The sequence below is a fragment of the Oncorhynchus nerka genome, linkage group LG7, assembly GCF_034236695.1.
Source record: "Oncorhynchus nerka isolate Pitt River linkage group LG7, Oner_Uvic_2.0, whole genome shotgun sequence".
In the NCBI taxonomy this organism is placed as follows: Eukaryota; Metazoa; Chordata; class Actinopteri; order Salmoniformes; family Salmonidae; genus Oncorhynchus; species Oncorhynchus nerka.
The window spans coordinates 94,941,492-94,956,491 of NC_088402.1; the positions used below are offsets into that span (position 1 = coordinate 94,941,492).

A 15,000-nucleotide genomic window follows, 5' to 3' on the forward strand; every position below is an offset into this window, starting at 1 on the left:
GGTAGGTAGACTAGTGGTTAGAGTGTATGGGCAGTAGGTAGACTAGTGGTTAGAGTGTAGGGCGGTAGGTAGACTAGTGGTTAGAGTGTATGGGCAGTAGGTAGACTAGTGGTTAGAGGGTAGGGGCGGTAGGTAGACTAGTGGTTAGAGTGTATGGGCAGTAGGTAGACTAGTGGTTAGAGGGTAGGGGCGGTAGGTAGACTAGTGGTTAGAGTGTATGGGCAGTAGGTAGACTAGTGGTTAGAGTGTGGGGGAGGCAGGTAGCCTAGTGGTTAGAGTGTATGGGTAGTAGGTAGCCTAGTGGTTAGAGTGTAGAGGCGGCAGGGTAGCCTAGTGGTTAGAGTGTAGAGGCGGCAGGTAGCCTAGTGGTTAGAGTGTATGGGCAGTAGGTAGACTAGTGGTTAGAGTGTAGGGGCCGTAGGTAGCCTAGTGGTTAGAGCGTTGGGGCCGTAGGTAGCCTAGTGGTTAGAGTGTATGGGCAGTAGGTAGACTAGTGGTTAGAGTGTAGGGGCCGTAGGTAGACTAGTGGTTAGAGTGTAGGGGCAGTAGGTAGACTAGTGGTTAGAGTGTAGGGGCCGTAGGTAGCCTAGTGGTTAGAGTGTATGGGCAGTAGGTAGACTAGTGGTTAGAGCGTTGGGGCCGTAGGTAGACTAGTGGTTAGAGTGTAGGGGCCGTAGGTAGACTAGTGGTTAGAGTGTAGGGGCAGTAGGTAGACTAGTGGTTAGAGTGTAGGGGCCGTAGGTAGCCTAGTGGTTAGAGTATATGGGCAGTAGGTAGACTAGTGGTTAGAGTGTAGGGGCCGTAGGTAGACTAGTGGTTAGAGTGTAGGGGCAGTAGGTAGACTAGTGGTTAGAGTGTAAGGGTGGCAGGGTAGCCTAGTGGTTAGAGTGTAGAGGCGGCAGGGTAGCCTAGTGGTTAGAGTGTAGGGGCCGTAGGTAGCCTAGTGGTTAGAGTGTATGGGTAGTAGGTAGCCTAGTGGTTAGAGTGTATGGGTAGTAGGTAGCCTAGTGGTTAGAGTGTATGGGTAGTAGGTAGCCTAGTGGTTAGAGTGTAGAGGCGGCAGGGTAGCCTAGTGGTTAGAGTGTAGGGGTGGCAGGTAGCCTAGTGGTTAGAGTGTAGGGACGGCAGGTAGCCTAGTGGTTAGAGTGTAGAGGTGGCAGGTAGTCTAGTGGTTAGAGTGTAGGGACGGCAGGTAGCCTAGTGGTTAGAGTGTAGCGGCGGCAGGTAGCCTAGTGGTTAGAGTGTAGAGGTGGCAGGTAGTCTAGTGGTTAGAGTGTAGAGGCGGCAGGGTAGCCTAGTGGTTAGAGTGTAGAGGCGGCAGGGTAGCCTAGTGGTTAGAGTGTAGAGGTGGCAGGTAGTCTAGTGGTTAGAGTGTAGAGGCAGCAGGGTAGCCTAGTGGTTAGAGTGTAGAGGAGGCAGGTAGCCTAGTGGTTAGAGTGTAGAGGAGGCAGGTAGCCTAGTGGTTAGAGTGTACGGGCGGCAGGTATCCTAGTGGTTAGAGTGTAGGGGCGGCAGGTAGCCTAGTGGTTAGAGTGTAGGGGACGTAGGTAGCCTAGTGGTTAGAGTGTAGAGGCGGCAGGGTAGCCTAGTGGTTAGAGTGTAGGGGCCGTAGGTAGCCTAGTGGTTAGAGTGTAGAGGCGGCAGGGTAGCCTAGTGGTTAGAGTGTAGGGGGGGCAGGGTAGCCTAGTGGTTAGAGTGTAGGGGCCGTAGGTAGCCTAGTGGTTAGAGTGTATGGGTAGTAGGTAGCCTAGTGGTTAGAGTGTATGGGTAGTAGGTAGCCTAGTGGTTAGAGTGTAGAGGCGGCAGGGTAGCCTAGTGGTTAGAGTGTAGGGGCCGTAGGTAGCCTAGTGGTTAGAGTGTATGGGTAGTAGGTAGCCTAGTGGTTAGAGTGTATGGGTAGTAGGTAGCCTAGTGGTTAGAGTGTATGGGTAGTAGGTAGCCTAGTGGTTAGAGTGTAGGGGGCAGGGTAGCCTAGTGGTTAGAGTGTGGGCGGCAGGGTAGCCTAGTGGTTAGAGTGTATGGGCAGTAGGTAGACTAGTGGTTAGAGTGTAGGGGCGTGGCCTAGTGGTTAGAGCGTTGGGGTAGCCTAGTGGTTAGAGTGTATGGGCAGGGTAGCCTAGTGGTTAGAGTGTAGGGGCCGTAGGTAGACTAGTGGTTAGAGTGTAGGGGCAGTAGGTAGTCTAGTGGTTAGAGTGTAGGGGCAGGGTAGCCTAGTGGTTAGAGTGTATGGGCAGGGTAGCTAGTGGTTAGAGTGTTGGGGAGGCAGGTAGCCTAGTGGTTAGAGTGTAGGGGCGTAGGTAGACTAGTGGTTAGAGTGTAGGGGCAGTAGGTAGCCTAGTGGTTAGAGTGTAGGGGACGTGGGTAGCCTAGTGGTTAGAGTGTATGGGCAGTAGGTAGACTAGTGGTTAGAGTGTAGGGGCCGTAGGTAGACTAGTGGTTAGAGTGTAGGGGCAGTAGGTAGACTAGTGGTTAGAGTGTAAGGGTGGCAGGGTAGCCTAGTGGTTAGAGTGTAGGGGGCAGGGTAGCCTAGTGGTTAGAGTGTAGGGGCCGTAGGTAGCCTAGTGGTTAGAGTGTATGGGTAGTAGGTAGCCTAGTGGTTAGAGTGTATGGGTAGTAGGTAGCCTAGTGGTTAGAGTGTATGGGTAGTAGGTAGCCTAGTGGTTAGAGTGTAGAGGCGGCAGGGTAGCCTAGTGGTTAGAGTGTAGGGGTGGCAGGTAGCCTAGTGGTTAGAGTGTAGGGACGGCAGGTAGCCTAGTGGTTAGAGTGTAGAGGTGGCAGGTAGTCTAGTGGTTAGAGTGTAGAGGTGGCAGGTAGTCTAGTGGTTAGAGTGTAGGGACGGCAGGTAGCCTAGTGGTTAGAGTGTAGAGGCGGCAGGTAGCCTAGTGGTTAGAGTGTAGAGGCGGCAGGGTAGCCTAGTGGTTAGAGTGTAGGGGTGGCAGGTAGCCTAGTGGTTAGAGTGTAGGGACGGCAGGTAGCCTAGTGGTTAGAGTGTAGAGGTGGCAGGTAGTCTAGTGGTTAGAGTGTAGGGACGGCAGGTAGCCTAGTGGTTAGAGTGTAGAGGCGGCAGGTAGCCTAGTGGTTAGAGTGTAGAGGTGGCAGGTAGTCTAGTGGTTAGAGTGTAGGGGTAGTAGGTAGCCTAGTGGTTAGAGTGTAGGGCGGCAGGGTAGCCTAGTGGTTAGAGTGTAGAGGCGGCAGGGTAGCCTAGTGGTTAGAGTGTAGAGGTGGCAGGTAGTCTAGTGGTTAGAGTGTAGAGGCAGCAGGGTAGCCTAGTGGTTAGAGTGTAGAGGAGGCAGGTAGCCTAGTGGTTAGAGTGTAGTGGTTAGAGTGTAGGCAGGGTAGCCTAGTGGTTAGAGTGTAGAGGCGGGCGGCAGGTAGCCTAGTGGTTAGAGTGTAGGGCGGCAGGTAGCCTAGTGGTTAGAGTGTAGGGGCGTGGGTAGCCTAGTGGTTAGAGTGTAGAGGGGCAGGGTAGCCTAGTGGTTAGAGGGAGTGTAGGGGCCGTGGTAGCCTAGTGGTTAGAGTGTAGAGGCGGCAGGGTAGCCTAGTGGTTAGAGTGTAGGGGGGCAGGTAACCTAGTGGTTAGAGTGTAGAGGCGGTTAGGGTAGCCTAGTGGTTAGAGTGTAGGGGCCGTGGTTGGTAGCCTAGTGGTTAGAGCGTTGGGGCCGTAGGTAGCCTAGTGGTTAGAGTGTAGAGGTGGCAGGTAGCCTAGTGGTTAGAGTGTAGAGGTGGCAGGTAGCCTAGTGGTTAGAGCGTTGGACTAGTAACCAGCAGGTAGCCTAGTGGTTAGAGTGTAGAGGCAGGTAGCCTAGTGGTTAGAGTGTAGAGGTGGCAGGTAGCCTAGTGGTTAGAGTGTAGAGGTGGCAGGTAGCCTAGTGGTTAGAGTGTAGAGGTGGCAGGTAGTCTAGTGGTTAGAGTGTAGAGGTGGCAGGTACCCTAGTGGTTAGAGTGTAGGGGCGGCAGGTAGTCTAGTGGTTAGAGTGTAGAGGAGGCAGGTAGCCTGGTGGTTAGAGTGTAGGGCGGCAGGTAGCCTGGTGGTTAGAGTGTAGAGGTGGCAGGTAGCCTAGTGGTTAGAGTGTAGGGGCGGCAGGTAGCCTAGTGGTTAGAGTGTAGAGGTGGCAGGTAGCCTAGTGGTTAGAGTGTAGGGGCGGCAGGTAGCCTAGTGGTTAGAGTGTAGAGGTGGCAGGTAGCCTAGTGGTTAGAGTGTAGGGGCGGCAGGTAGCCTAGTGGTTAGAGTGTAGAGGTGGCAGGTAGTCTGGTGGTTAGAGTGTAGGGCGGCAGGGTAGCCCTAGTGGTAAGAGTGTAGAGGTGGCAGGTAGTCTAGTGGTTAGAGTGTAGAGGCGGCAGGGTAGCCTAGTGGTTAGAGTGTAGAGGAGGCAGGTAGCCTAGTGGTTAGAGTGTAGAGGAGGCAGGTAGCCTAGTGGTTGAGTGTACGGGCGGCAGGTATCCTAGTGGTTAGAGTGTAGGGCGGCAGGTAGCCTAGTGGTTAGAGTGTAGGGGACGTGGTAGCCTAGTGGTTAGAGTGTAGAGGCGGCAGGGTAGCCTAGTGGTTAGAGTGTAGGGGGCCGTGGTAGCCTAGTGGTTAGAGTGTAGAGGCGGCAGGGTAGCCTAGTGGTTAGAGTGTAGGGGGGCAGGTAACCTAGTGGTTAGAGTGTAGAGGCGGCAGGGTAGCCTAGTGGTTAGAGTGTGGGGGCCGTGGGTAGCCTAGTGGTTAGAGCGTTGGGGCCGTGGTAGCCTAGTGGTTAGAGTGTAGAGGTGGCAGGTAGCCTAGTGGTTAGAGTGTAGAGGTGGCAGGTAGCCTAGTGGTTAGAGCGTTGGACTAGTAACCAGCAGGTAGCCTAGTGGTTAGAGTGTAGAGGCAGGTAGCCTAGTGGTTAGAGTGTAGAGGTGGCAGGTAGCCTAGTGGTTAGAGTGTAGAGGTGGCAGGTAGCCTAGTGGTTAGAGTGTAGGGGCGGCAGGTAGTCTAGTGGTTAGAGTGTAGAGGAGGCAGGTAGCCTAGTGGTTAGAGTGTAGGGGCGGCAGGTAGCCTAGTGGTTAGAGTGTAGAGGTGGCAGGTAGCCTAGTGGTTAGAGTGTAGGGGCGGCAGGTAGCCTAGTGGTTAGAGTGTAGAGTTGGTTAGAGTGTAGGTAGCCTAGTGGTTAGAGTGTAGGGTGGCAGGTAGCCTAGTGGTTAGAGTGTAGAGGTGGCAGGTAGCCTAGTGGTTAGAGTGTAGGGGTGGCAGGTAGCCTAGTGGTTAGAGTGTAGAGGTGGCAGGTAGTCTAGTGGTTAGAGTGTAGGGAGGGCAGGTAATCTAGTGGTTAGAGTGTAGGGGTGGCAGGTAGCCTAGTGGTTAGAGTATAGAGGTGGCAGGTAGTCTAGTGGTTAGAGTGTAGGGGAGGCAGGTAGTCTAGTGGTTAGAGTGTAGGGGATGCAGGTAGTCTAGTGGTTAGAGTGTAGAGGTGGCAGGTAGTCTAGTGGTTAGAGTGTAGAGGTGGCAGGTAGCCTGGTGGTTTGGTTAGAGTGTAGGGCGGCAGGTAGCCTAGTGGATAGAGTGTAGGGAGGGCAGGTAATCTAGTGGTTAGAGTGTAGGGGCGGCAGGTAGCCTAGTGGTTAGAGTATAGAGGTGGCAGGTAGTCTAGTGGTTAGAGTGTAGGGGAGGCAGGTAGTCTAGTGGTTAGAGTGTTGGGAGGCAGGTAGTCTAGTGGTTAGAGTGTAGGGGAGGCAGGTAATCTAGTGGTTAGAGTTTCGAGGTGGCAGGTAGTCTAGTGGTTAGAGTGTAGGGGAGGCAGGTAGTCTAGTGGTTAGAGTGTAGGGAGGCAGGTAGTCTAGTGGTTAGAGTGTAGGGCGGCAGGTAGCCTAGTGGTTAGAGTATAGAGGTGGCAGGTAGTCTAGTGGTTAGAGTGTAGGGGAGGCAGGGTAGTCTAGTGGTTAGAGTGTAGGGGAGGCAGGTAGCCTAGTGGTTAGAGTGTAGGGGAGGCAGGTAGTCTAGTGGTTAGAGTGTTGGGAGGCAGGTACCCTAGTGGTTAGAGTGTTGGGGAGGCAGGTAGTCTAGTGGTTAGAGTGTAGGGGCGGCAGGTAGTCTAGTGGTTAGAGTGTAGGGAGGCGGTAGTCTAGGGTAGTCTAGTGGTTAGAGTGTAGGGGAGGCAGGTAGTCTAGTGGTTAGAGTGTAGAGGTGGCAGGTACCCTAGTGGTTAGAGTGTAGGGCGGCAGGTAGCCTAGTGGTTAGAGTGTAGAGTTGGCAGGTAGCCTAGTGGTTAGAGTGTAGGGGCGGCAGGTAGCCTGGTGGTTAGAGTGTAGAGGTGGCAGGTAGCCTAGTGGTTAGAGTGTAGGGGTGGCAGGTAGCCTAGTGGTTAGAGTGTAGAGGTGGCAGGTAGTCTAGTGGTTAGAGTGTAGGGAGGGCAGGTAATCTAGTGGTTAGAGTGTAGGGGTGGCAGGTAGCCTAGTGGTTAGAGTATAGAGGTGGCAGGTAGTCTAGTGGTTAGAGTGTAGGGAGGCAGGTAGTCTAGTGGTTAGAGTGTAGGGGATGCAGGTAGTCTAGTGGTTAGAGTGTAGAGGTGGCAGGTAGTCTAGTGGTTAGAGTGTAGAGGTGACAGGTAGCCTAGTGGTTAGAGTGTAGGGCGGCAGGTAGCCTAGTGGATAGAGTGTAGGGAGGGCAGGTAATCTAGTGGTTAGAGTGTAGGGGCGGCAGGTAGCCTAGTGGTTAGAGTATAGAGGTGGCAGGTAGTCTAGTGGTTAGAGTGTAGGGGAGGCAGGTAGTCTAGTGGTTAGAGTGTTGGGGAGGCAGGTAGTCTAGTGGTTAGAGTGTAGGGGAGGCAGGTAATCTAGTGGTTAGAGTTTCGAGGTGGCAGGTAGTCTAGTGGTTAGAGTGTAGGGGAGGCAGGTAGTCTAGTGGTTAGAGTGTAGGGGAGGCAGGTAGTCTAGTGGTTAGAGTGTAGGGGCGGCAGGTAGCCTAGTGGTTAGAGTATAGAGGTGGCAGGTAGTCTAGTGGTTAGAGTGTAGGGGAGGCAGGTAGTCTAGTGGTTAGAGTGTAGGGGAGGCAGGTAGCCTAGTGGTTAGAGTGTAGGGGAGGCAGGTAGTCTAGTGGTTAGAGTGTTGGGGAGGCAGGTACCCTAGTGGTTAGAGTGTTGGGGAGGCAGGTAGTCTAGTGGTTAGAGTGTAGGGGCGGCAGGTAGTCTAGTGGTTAGAGTGTAGGGGCGGCAGGTAGTCTAGTGGTTAGAGTGTAGGGGAGGCAGGTAGTCTAGTGGTTAGAGTGTAGAGGTGGCAGGTACCCTAGTGGTTAGAGTGTAGGGGCGGCAGGTAGTCTAGTGGTTAGAGTGTAGAGGAGGCAGGTAGCCTAGTGGTTAGAGTGTAGGGGCGGCAGGTAGCCTAGTGGTTAGAGTGTAGAGGTGGCAGGTAGCCTAGTGGTTAGAGCGTTGGGGCCGTAGGTAGCCTAGTGGTTAGAGTGTAGAGGTGGCAGGTAGCCTAGTGGTTAGAGTGTAGAGGTGGCAGGTAGCCTAGTGGTTAGAGCGTTGGACTAGTAACCAGCAGGTAGCCTAGTGGTTAGAGTGTAGAGGCAGGTAGCCTAGTGGTTAGAGTGTAGAGGTGGCAGGTAGCCTAGTGGTTAGAGTGTAGAGGTGGCAGGTAGCCTAGTGGTTAGAGTGTAGAGGTGGCAGGTAGTCTAGTGGTTAGAGTGTAGAGGTGGCAGGTACCTAGTGGTTAGAGTGTAGGGTGGTTAGCAGGTAGTCTAGTGGTTAGAGTGTAGAGGAGGCAGGTAGCCTAGTGGTTAGAGTGTAGAGGCGGCAGGTAGCCTAGTGGTTAGAGTGTAGAGGTGGCAGGTAGCCTAGTGGTTAGAGTGTAGGGCGGCAGGTAGCCTAGTGGTTAGAGTGTAGAGGTGGCAGGTAGCCTAGTGGTTAGAGTGTAGGGCGGCAGGTAGCCTAGTGGTTAGAGTGTAGAGGTGGCAGGTAGCCTAGTGGTTAGAGTGTAGGCGCGGCAGGTAGCCTAGTGGTTAGAGTGTAGAGGTGGCAGGTAGTCTAGTGGTTAGAGTGTAGGGCGGCAGGGTAGCCTGGTGGTTAGAGTGTAGAGGTGGCAGGTAGTCTAGTGGTTAGAGTGTAGGGCGGCAGGGTAGCCTAGTGGTTAGAGTGTAGAGGAGGCAGGTAGCCTAGTGGTTAGAGTGTAGAGGAGGCAGGTAGCCTAGTGGTTAGAGTGTAGCCTGGGGGCAGGTATCCTAGTGGTTAGAGTGTATAGGGGGCGGCAGGTAGCCTAGTGGTTAGAGTGTAGGGGACGTGGTAGCCTAGTGGTTAGAGTGTAGAGGCGGCAGGGTAGCCTAGTGGTTAGAGTGTAGGGGCCGTAGGTAGCCTAGTGGTTAGAGTGTAGAGGCGGCAGGGTAGCCTAGTGGTTAGAGTGTAGGGGGGGCAGGTAACCTAGTGGTTAGAGTGTAGAGGCGGCAGGGTAGCCTAGTGGTTAGAGTGTAGGGGCCGTAGGTAGCCTAGTGGTTAGAGCGTTGGGGCCGTAGGTAGCCTAGTGGTTAGAGTGTAGAGGTGGCAGGTAGCCTAGTGGTTAGAGTGTAGAGGTGGCAGGTAGCCTAGTGGTTAGAGCGTTGGACTAGTAACCAGCAGGTAGCCTAGTGGTTAGAGTGTAGAGGCAGGTAGCCTAGTGGTTAGAGTGTAGAGGTGGCAGGTAGCCTAGTGGTTAGAGTGTAGAGGTGGCAGGTAGCCTAGTGGTTAGAGTGTAGGGGCGGCAGGTAGTCTAGTGGTTAGAGTGTAGAGGAGGCAGGTAGCCTAGTGGTTAGAGTGTAGGGGCGGCAGGTAGCCTAGTGGTTAGAGTGTAGAGGTGGCAGGTAGCCTAGTGGTTAGAGTGTAGGGGCGGCAGGTAGCCTAGTGGTTAGAGTGTAGAGTTGGCAGGTAGCCTAGTGGTTAGAGTGTGTAGGGCGGCAGGTAGCCTAGTGGTTAGAGTGTAGAGGTGGCAGGTAGCCTAGTGGTTAGAGTGTAGGGGTGGCAGGTAGCCTAGTGGTTAGAGTGTAGAGGTGGCAGGTAGTCTAGTGGTTAGAGTGTAGAGGTGGCAGGTAGCCTAGTGGTTAGAGTGTAGGGCGGCAGGTAGCCTAGTGGATAGAGTGTAGGGAGGGCAGGTAATCTAGTGGTTAGAGTGTAGGGGTGGCAGGTAGCCTAGTGGTTAGAGTATAGAGGTGGCAGGTAGTCTAGTGGTTAGAGTGTAGGGGAGGCAGGTAGTCTAGTGGTTAGAGTGTAGGGGATGCAGGTAGTCTAGTGGTTAGAGTGTAGAGGTGGCAGGTAGTCTAGTGGTTAGAGTGTGGAGGTGGCAGGTAGCCTAGTGGTTTAGAGTGTAGGGCGGCAGGTAGCCTAGTGGATAGAGTGTAGGGAGGGCAGGTAATCTAGTGGTTAGAGTGTAGGGGCGGCAGGTAGCCTAGTGGTTAGAGTATAGAGGTGGCAGGTAGTCTAGTGGTTAGAGTGGAGGGGAGGCAGGTAGTCTAGTGGTTAGAGTGTTGGGGAGGCAGGTAGTCTAGTGGTTAGAGTGTAGGGGAGGCAGGTAATCTAGTGGTTAGAGTTTCGAGGTGGCAGGTAGTCTAGTGGTTAGAGTGTAGGGGAGGCAGGTAGTCTAGTGGTTAGAGTGTAGGGGCGGCAGGTAGCCTAGTGGTTAGAGTATAGAGGTGGCAGGTAGTCTAGTGGTTAGAGTGTAGGGGAGGCAGGTAGTCTAGTGGTTAGAGTGTTAGGGAGGCAGGTAGCCTAGTGGTTAGAGTGTAGGGAGGCAGGTAGTCTAGTGGTTAGAGTGTTGGGAGGCAGGTACCCTAGTGGTTAGAGTGTTGGGAGGCAGGTAGTCTAGTGGTTAGAGTGTAGGGCGGCAGGTAGTCTAGTGGTTAGAGTGTAGGGGCGGCAGGTAGTCTAGTGGTTAGAGTGTAGGGGAGGCAGGTAGTCTAGTGGTTAGAGTGTAGAGGTGGCAGGTAGCCTAGTGGTTAGAGTGTAGGGGCGGCAGGTAGCCTAGTGGTTAGAGTGTAGAGGTGGCAGGTAGCCTAGTGGTTAGAGTGTAGGGGTGGCAGGTAGCCTAGTGGTTAGAGTGTAGAGGTGGCAGGTAGTCTAGTGGTTAGAGTGTAGGGGCGGCAGGGTAGCCTAGTGGTTAGAGTGTAGAGGTGGCAGGGTAGCCTAGTGGTTAGAGTGTAGGGGAGGCAGGTAGTCTAGTGGTTAGAGTGTAGAGGTGGCAGGTAGCCTAGTGGTTAGAGTGTAGGGCGGCAGGTAGCCTAGTGGATAGAGTGTAGGGAGGGCAGGTAATCTAGTGGTTAGAGTGTAGGGGTGGCAGGTAGCCTAGTGGTTAGAGTATAGAGGTGGCAGGTAGTCTAGTGGTTAGAGTGTAGGGGAGGCAGGTAGTCTAGTGGTTAGAGTGTAGGGGAGGCAGGTAGTCTAGTGGTTAGAGTGTAGAGGTGGCAGGTAGTCTAGTGGTTAGAGTGTAGAGGTGGCAGGTAGCCTAGTGGTTAGAGTGTAGGGCGGCAGGTAGCCTAGTGGATAGAGTGTAGGGAGGGCAGGTAATCTAGTGGTTAGTGTAGGGGCGGCAGGTAGCCTAGTGGTTAGAGTATAGAGGTGGCAGGTAGTCTAGTGGTTAGAGTGTAGGGGAGGCAGGTAGTCTAGTGGTTAGAGTGTAGGGGCGGCAGGTAGTCTAGTGGTTAGAGTGTAGGGGCGGCAGGTAGTCTAGTGGTTAGAGTGTTGGGCGTTAACCCACTGTTCCTAGACCAGTTAACCCACTGTTCCTAGACCAGTTAACCCACTGTTCCTAGACCAGTTAACCCACTGTTCCTAGACCAGTTAACCCACTGTTCCTAGACCAGTTAACCCACTGTTCCTAGACCAGTTAACCCACTGTTCCTAGACCAGTTAACCCACTGTTCCTAGACCAGTTTACCCACTGTTCCTAGACCAGTTAACCCACTGTTCCTAGACCAGTTTACCCACTGATCCTAGACCAGTTAACCCACTGTTCCTAGACCAGTTAACCCACTGTTCCTAGACCAGTTAACCCACTGTTCCTAGACCAGTTAACCCACTGTTCCTAGACCAGTTAACCCACTGTTCCTAGACCAGTTAACCCACTGTTCCTAGACCAGTTAACCCACTGTTCCTAGACCAGTTTACCCACTGATCCTAGACCAGTTAACCCACTGTTCCTAGACCAGTTAACCCACTGTTCCTAGACCAGTTAACCCACTGTTCCTAGACCAGTTTACCCACTGTTCCTAGACCAGTTAACCCACTGTTCCTAGACCAGTTTACCCACTGATCCTAGACCAGTTAACCCACTGTTCCTAGACCAGTTAACCCACTGTTCCTAGACCAGTTAACCCACTGTTCCTAGACCAGTTAACCCACTGTTCCTAGACCAGTTAACCCACTGTTCCTAGACCAGTTAACCCACTGTTCCTAGACCAGTTAACCCACTGTTCCTAGACCAGTTTACCCACTGATCCTAGACCAGTTAACCCACTGTTCCTAGACCAGTTAACCCACTGTTCCTAGACCAGTTAACCCACTGTTCCTAGACCAGTTAACCCACTGTTCCTAGACCAGTTTACCCACTGATCCTAGACCAGTTAACCCACTGATCCTAGACCAGTTAACCCACTGTTCCTAGACCAGTTAACCCACTGTTCCTAGACCAGTTAACCCACTGTTCCTAGACCAGTTAACCCACTGTTCCTAGACCAGTTTACCCACTGATCCTAGACCAGTTAACCCACTGTTCCTAGACCAGTTAACCCACTGTTCCTAGACCAGTTAACCCACTGTTCCTAGACCAGTTAACCCACTGTTCCTAGACCAGTTAACCCACTGTTCCTAGACCAGTTAATCCACTGTTCCCATGAAAATGAAGCCCCTTTTAAACTTAATTTTAATTTACAAACATGTTCGCTACACCAACAATAACATCAGCTAACCAGGTGTATGGACCAATAACATCTGTTAAATATGGACCAATAACATCTGTTAAATATGGACCAATAACATCTGTTAAATATGGACCAATAACATCTGTTAAATATGGACCAATAACATCTGTTAAATATGGACCAATAACATCTGTTAAATATGGACCAATAACATCTGTTAAATATGGACCAATAACATCTGTTAAATATGGACCAATAACATCTGTTAAATATGGACCAATAACATCTGTTAAATATGGACCAATAACATCTGTTAAATATGGACCAATAACATCTGTTAAATATGGACCAATAACATCAGCTAACCAGGTGTATGGACCAATAACATCTGTTAAATATGGACCAATAACATCTGTTAAATATGGACCAATAACATCTGTTAAATATGGACCAATAACATCTGTTAAATATGGACCAATAACATCTGTTAAATATGTGTATGGACCAATAACATCTGTTAAATATGGACCAATAACATCTGTTAAATATGGACCAATAACATCTGTTAAATATGGACCAATAACATCTGATGTGATTTACATGTTCCAATGTGGGCTTTACCTTTGACACGGTGCTGTTGAAGACTAGTAGGTGGTTCTTGGCCAACAGTCTGGCGTATCTCCTCCTTCTCATGACCAGGATGTTCTCTGCCATGTGCTCCAACCGCACGGAGATCATTGGCTGTTGCACCACGTCCAGGTTACGCCCACTCACCTTTATATTACGCCCACCCCTAGTTAAACAGCATCACATTGATTGCTTACTGAAAATATTGATGCGAAACACATTATCATTCATTCTTTTAATAGTTTTTAAAAAAAATTGATAATTGTATTTTTTTTTAAATCATTTATTATTATTATTATTGGAAACCGTCTGAAACTAAAAACTAAAGGAAGTGTTCCTCACTCGTAGAAGCTCTCAGCAGGCGATGCTGCGGTGACGACAGGGTCCTCCATGTAGTGAAACACCTGCCCAGGTACGCTCCTCTCTGCCTTCCCAAACAACACCCTCACTGTCAGCTCTGCTGTCTGGTTACTGGGGCTGGTCCTGCAGACCAGGTGAGTCCCATTCACCTCCTCAACACTGAGGAAGAGGAGAGGAGAGAGAGAGAGAGAGGTATCATTATGGTGTCTGTCTGGTTACTGGGGCTGGTCCTGCAGACCAGGTGAGTCCCATTCACCTCCTCAACACTGAGGAAGAGGAGAGGAGAGAGAGAGAGAGGAAGAGGTGAGATAGTTATCATTATGGTGTCTGTCTGGTTAGTGGGGCTGGTCCTCGAGACCAGGTGAGTCCCATTCACCTCCTCAACACTGAGGAAGAGAGGAGGAGAGAGAGAGAGAGAGGAAGAGGAGAGTTATTATTTCTCCCCTACCTGGAAGTCTCTTTCCCCCCCTACCTGGAAGTCTCTTTCCCCCCCTACCTGGAAGTCTCTTTCCCCCTACCTGGAAGTCTCTTTCCCCCTACCTGGAAGTCTCTTTCCCCCCTACCTGGAAGTCTCTTTCCCCCTACCTGGAAGTCTCTTTCCCCCTACCTGGAAGTCTCTTCCCCCCCCCACCTGGAAGTCTCTTTCCCCCTTCCAGTCTTTCCCCCCTACCTGAAAGTCTCTTTCCCCCTACCTGAAAGTCTCTTTCCCCCTACCTGGAAGTCCCCCCACCTGGAAGTCTCCCCCCACCCCCCACCTGGAAGTCTCTTTCCCCCTACCTGGAAGTCTCTTTCCCCCTACCCGGAAGTCTCTTTCCCCCTACCTGGAAGTCTCCCCCTACCTGGAAGTCTCTTTCCCCCTACCTGGAAGTCTCTTCCCCCCCCTACCTGGAAGTCTCCCCCTACCTGGAAGTCTCTTTCCCCCTACCTGGAAGTCTCTTCCCCCCTACCTGGAAGTCTCTTTCCCCCTACCTGGAAGTCTCCCCCCTACCTGGAAGTCTCTTTCCCCCCCACCCCCCCCACCTGGACCTGGAAGTCTCTCCCCCTACCTGGAAGTCTCTTTCCCCCCCCTACCTGGAAGTCTCTCCCCCCTACCTGGAAGTCTCCCCCCTCTCTTCTACACCCAGGTTATCTCAGGCCGTAAATTCCTGGCGGAGACGCTCTCCTCCTGGCCATGCAGTATAGAGAGAGTTTCACAGTAGAACAAAGGAAATTCTTCTACATCACAGAAGTTGAGAACTGAACAAGATCCATGTTTTGGAGAACGTGTAAACAGTCTGTGGAGAAGCCAGCCACGAACCGGTCCGTTTTGTTTCATGTTTGTGACCTCATGAAAGACAATACAGCCACGTTACCCTAACTCTGTTTATACAGGAGCCTCCGTTATGAGGTTCACATCTAATTATTGTATAAAATGAATGAGTACAGACATGATCAGGGGTCATAGAACCGCCTTTTTTTTAGTTATTGATTTCCTAACCATACCACGTGGAGCATTGGCTACACGGCTGGAAATGGTTATACTCTGAGACTATCGATCCCTACAGAATAAGAGCAAATCTTAGATACTAATTACTAGCCTGCAGCTAGAAATGATGTAAACCTGGGATGTGAAGACCGACAACCGCCGAAACATCTATTCTATGAGAACATTTCTGAATGGTACTCTGAAGTATCCATTCTAACCACGAAAGATGTTGATCTTCAGAGAAACAGAAAGAGAGAGAGACTCGGATCTCCAGCAGAGAAGACCACGACACACTTATTAATATATATAAATAAATAATATCAATAAATATTTATAAATATATATTGATTGCAATTATTCCCGAATGAGTGAGAGTTCATGCGCAAAGGATTAGCATTTCAATTAATATAATTATCCACTGTGTAGTGACCCCTTTTGTCTTTCCCGCTCTTTCTCAGTCCACGCCCACTTCTTTCTCAGTCCACGCCCACTTCTTTCTCAGTCCACGCCCACTTCTTTCTCAGTCCACGCCCCCTTCTTTCTCAGTCCACGCCCACTTCTTTCTCAGTCCACGCCCACTTCTTTCTCAGTCCACGCCCCCTTCTTTCTCAGTCCACGCCCCCTTCTTTCTCAGTCCACACCCCCTTCTTTTTCAGTCCACACCCCCTTCTTTTTCAGTCCACACCCACTTCTTTCTCAGTCCACACCTACT

General features: G+C 51.5%; 1 pseudogene; it reads right to left on the bottom strand.

Moving 5' to 3' along the window:
• LOC115127405 (plexin-B1-like) overlaps positions 1-15,000 on the bottom strand; it is an 81,583-nt pseudogene that overhangs the window by 57,280 nt on the left and 9,303 nt on the right.